General features: G+C 43.3%; 1 protein-coding gene across 8 annotated transcripts in view; it reads right to left on the bottom strand.

Moving 5' to 3' along the window:
• Nucleotides 1–5,000, bottom strand: part of LOC143024167 (innexin inx1-like) — a 424,771-nt gene that overhangs the window by 159,269 nt on the left and 260,502 nt on the right. For 2 of the 8 annotated variants that reach the window (XM_076182971.1, XM_076182980.1), the window contains exon 1: nt 4,954–5,000. This exon is cut by the window's right edge. The exons of 3 other annotated variants lie outside the window; for them this stretch is intronic. The gene's annotated coding sequence lies outside the window, so the exon portion shown is untranslated. Of the gene's footprint in view, nt 1–3,648 lie in introns of all 8 variants that reach the window. 3 more of the 8 variants (XM_076182972.1, XM_076182976.1, XM_076182973.1) reach the window with 3 other exon arrangements.

Here is a 5,000-nt window from a genome sequence, read left to right on the forward strand (position 1 = left end):
CATATATATACATATATACATATACATAATACACACACACACACATATAGATATATATATATATATATATATATATATATATGCATATATATATATATATATATATATATATTTATACATATACGTATATATATATATAATATATACATATATATATACATATATATATATACACATACATACATATATATATATATATATATATATATAGATATATGTATATATATAATTACGCTCGCACATACACCGATACACTCCAAATGCTGCAAATGTTATTTGTAAACAGAAGACATTTTATCCATATTTACTTACACACAACATGGACGGAACATCAACGTAGGATTCCAGGAAGAATATTTAATGACATTTTTCCCAAGTTTAGAAAAAAATCCCACAGTCAACAGTCTTGGAATGTGATTCGATCCCAAACACTGGTGAGTGAGAGTGAGAGAGATGGAGAGAGATAGAGAGAGAAAGAGAGAGTGAGAGAGCTAGAGATAGAGATAGAGATAGATAGATAGATAGAGAGAAAGAGAGAGAGAGAGAGAGAGAGAGAGAGAGAGAGAGAGAGAGAGAGAGAGAGAGAGAGAGAGAGAGAGAGAGAGAGAGAGAGAGAGAGAGAGAGAGAGAGAGAAAGAGAGAGAGAGAGAGAGAGAGAGGGGGGGCAACAACGAGTTTACGAGCGTGGGTTTGTGACCCTGATGAATTCTGAGAGAATATGACACACACCACCCGGCATGTCACATCGTTCCGCCACGCTTCTTTGTGTCACATGGCTTCGCCACGTTTCTCTGTGTGTGTCGCATCATTCTGGAATGATTCTGTGTGTCACATGGCTTTACCACGATTCTGTGTGTCATATGGCTCTACTACGTTTGTGTGTTTCACATCATCCTGGTACATTTCCCAATGTCACAACGCTTTGTTATATTTGTGTGTCACATCGCTCTGACACGTCTTTGTGTGTCACTTGGCTCTTCCATGGGTCTGTGTGTCACATGGACTCGGTACGCTTTCCTGTGTCATCTAAGGAGAAATTCGAAACTTTTAAGCGGACTTGTAACTCAATTAAGTCCTTCAGCAAGGCAATGCAATTTGGGTTTTAATTCTGGTTGCCGCCAGCAGGTTTTAATCAGCTAAGGCCTCGACCCAGAACAGAACGGATCTCTCTCTCTCTCTCTCTCTCTCTCTCTCTCTCTCTCTCTCTCTCTCTCTCTCTCTCTCTCTCTCTCTCTCTCTCTCTCTCTCTCTCTCCCCCTCGATCGAGACCCCATTCTGTGATTTGTCGGAATAAAATCGACTGGCGGCAAGTAGAAAGTGAAATTACGTTCACGGAATTATGACACTGGATGAGGGGGTCCGCTCAACGTCGCTGCTTCAATTCGGCAACCAGACTCTTCTCACTCTTCCCAGGTGATTCTATTCAGCTGAGAGGTCACCTCCTGAACTGAATGAAATCCTCCACACTCTTGGGAAGATTAAAAAATAATTACGTGTTAAGCACATCAACGTGTTGAAGGGGTCCGAGAGGGAGTTTTGAGTCAGAGGGGGAGGGCGGGGGGGGGGGGGAGAGACCAAGAATGGTGACGCCACGGAATATCAATTGGTATTATTCTGAGGCGTCCATTTCTATTTGATGGCTTCCACACAGAGCCATCCGGCTTCCTGCATTTGCTCTCGTTGATGTATTTTCGACTTAACTGCTGTTGTTGGTGCTAAAAATGGCCAAACACAAATGAAATTGAATATAAATAGAAAATAAAATAGAATAGAATAAGATAGAATGAAATAGATAGTGAAGGATGAACATAGTTTTGCACATTTCTTCATCTATTCATCTATCTACTTATTTACTTACTTATTTCTTATATTTTTCTTGAATTACATCGTTTCGCTTCGGACCTCAGAATGTGTAGAGCCGCCTGGCTTTCTTTCGTGCTTTTTTTTCATCGCAATCACATGACTTCCGACCCATTTTGTTCACGTCATAATTGTAACGTCAGAGCGTGCCTCACCTCTCTGTCTTGCTTTCGTAATTTGATTCTGCCTAATGTAAGTTGATCATTGTTCATCCACTTCAGTATTGCATCGAACATTGGTTATTAAAAAATAATGGAAACTCGAGTCCATTCACTCACTCACACACACACACACACACACACACACACACACACACACACACACACACACACACACACACACACACACACACACACACACACACACACACACACACACACACACACACACACACACACACACACACACACACACACACACACACACACACACACACACACACACACACACACACATTCTCTTGACGTCACATGAGTTCCATTTCAGGTCTTTGAATAATACACGGCGACGTCAGAAACCTATGACAGAATATTTAGCTTTAACGTATTCTTTCAAGCCTTTGAATGCTTCGTGAAGTATCAAAATTCTATGACGAATCAAACGCTGACGTACTTTTTCAAGTCTTTGAATATCCCGTGACATAACGAGATTCTATGATGACGTGCCAAACCTTGAAGGGCTCTTGTAGGCCTTTGAACGCAACACTACCTGACAGTGATCCATACGGTGACGAATGAGATCTACTATGAAAAAAACACTCTTCGTCCTGTCGCTCTACGAGAGGAAAAGTTACATAAGAAGACATTGAAGGCTTCTCGGGCTTTGAAAGTGATATTACCTGGCAGTTCTGTAAAGTACCGAACTACGATCTACTCTAAAATAAACCCAAAAACTCCCTTTTTTGCAGTGTCACTGTTCAGAAGAGTAGTTACATAAGGCGCTGTTGACAGACCTAGAGCGTGCGAGCGATATGAACACAAGGCCAGCTCTGTCATTCTCTTTACGACGACTTTCACTAGAGGTCGGAATACTGGTAGCACATAATCCCATGTTTTATTCCCAGAGTAACTCTGTGTTCCCTCCCTACTTTAGGGAAATCTCTTCGCTTTTCTCCTTGAATAAGGGGAAAAGGTTAAGAGTTTCCTCCCTAAACGCGCACCAGTCCCTGAATTAATGATGCATTCAAAATTTACTTCTTTTTCATTTACGAAAAGAGTTTTTTGAAATTCTAGATTCCGGGGACATTAATCATGAGGAGGGGTGGGGGTGAGGAACAAGTACACAACACTAAAGCCCCTGTAGTGGATAGATTGTGAGGAAGCACTGCCACGGTGAGGAAATATGACACAAAAGCAACACCCCGTTTATCATAACCTGACGGAGAGTATCTCCACTTGTGATCTCAAAGATCTAGCTTGCAAAGCTAAGTTTCAATTGAATTTTCGATTTTCATTATTTCCTATTTTTTTCGCCATTGATCATGATTTTCTAATTTCTTTTTTCTTTACGTACATATGCGCACTTTGTAATGTTATTTTTGTTCTGCAATAACTCCCCGCCAAGTTATAATGAACAGACTAACACTTGTGAACACAAACAGGTGGAAGGGAGAAGCCCTCTAGTTTGAACACAAATGTCTGAAACATACTCATGCCAAACAACACAAACACATACACACATTTTTCCTTAAATCAGAGCTGATAGGGTAACACATTTACATATATTTTTCTACTCGATAAAGGGCTAAACACATGGCCCTTGATCATGATTAAAAATTCCTGTAATAACCTGGACACAGAGTCGAACACACAAAATGATGATGAAGAAGCCTCTTTTTCAAGATAGAACCTGTAGCAGTCATGTTCAGGATTCTGTTCCTTGTGTTAGTTAGTTATTCAATCACTTAACTGCAAAGCTATAAAAAGACTACGTTCCAAAGCTTGCGTTCAGGTCATCCTTAATCTCGGTCTCGGCCTCGAGATGACGATTCTGTCGAGGACCAAGGACCTTGTCGAGTCTCTTCCCCTTCTCCACTCGAGTTTTGCTACAGTGTTTCACTCCCACGTTGAGGAGAATGGGGGGGAATGTGGGGAAGACTTAATCCAGGCAGTTTCGACAAGTATACAACTGCTCCGAAAGATCGATATTTAGTCACATACATTTCAAAGGTTTGTTCTGTACCCACCCCAAAGAGAGAGCGAATTCCTACTCTCTGAAAAAAAGAGTCCGTCTCTCTCTCTCTTTTTCTCTCTTTCCCTCTTCACGCGCAGCTTCGTCGGAGAGACGCATCCACTCGCAATTCCGTTCGCAACGAGGCCAAGTCACACGCGAACGGATGACGGACAGTTTCTCTTCCTACGTGCTCGTTCCAACGTCAGTAGGAGAACCTACAACGTCAGTAGCCAGTAGGAGAATCTGCACCTCCTGCTGACTGCTTCTGCTCCGCCTGCCAACGGCACTACACGTGTTTTGATCGATGTGTGAAGAGGCGTATCAGGAAGACTCTGCAGACAAGGGTCTTCTGGCTTGCTGGCTTCTGCCATTCTGGGGCTTCTAGGAGAGTCTTCCTCCCGGAGGCTCGGGCCCCAGGCACCGGAGGTCCGTGGGCTCGAAGCCCTCGGAACACTTGTTCGTGGTTCGGTACGAGCTGAGTTCGACAGCACCGCCAGCACCAGCAGCAGGAGGAACAACGAGAGCGGAGCTGTCCTTGTGCACGCGCAAACGAACACGGCGCTTTTCCACTGCAGTCACCACTGTATGTATGTGTTCGAGAGAGAGAGAGAGAGAGAGAGAGAGAGAGAGAGAGAGAGAGAGAGATAGATAGATAGATAGATAGATAGATAGAGAGAGAGAGAGAGAGAGAGAGAGAGAGAAAGAGAGGGAGAGAGAGAAAGAGAGAGAGGTTAAAAGAGTGAGAGAGAGGGAAAGAAAGAGAAAGAGAGAGAAACGAAACGACTTCCCCTCCCCACTCTGTTCGCAAAGCAGGCGGCCACGAGAACCCGTCACTGACACTTCGTTCTTGAAGAACCGCACACAAGATCGAGCTCACCCTGGACAACCGAGGAGCAAGAAGAAGGAAGGTCTCCTACCCACCAGAACGCCCTTGGCAAAGGCAGCCCAGGGACCAAGACAGGAGCCTG

This window comes from Oratosquilla oratoria, chromosome 3 (genome assembly GCF_046742065.1).
Source record: "Oratosquilla oratoria isolate Oo_2021 chromosome 3, ASM4674206v1, whole genome shotgun sequence".
Classification (NCBI taxonomy): domain Eukaryota; kingdom Metazoa; phylum Arthropoda; class Malacostraca; order Stomatopoda; family Squillidae; genus Oratosquilla; species Oratosquilla oratoria.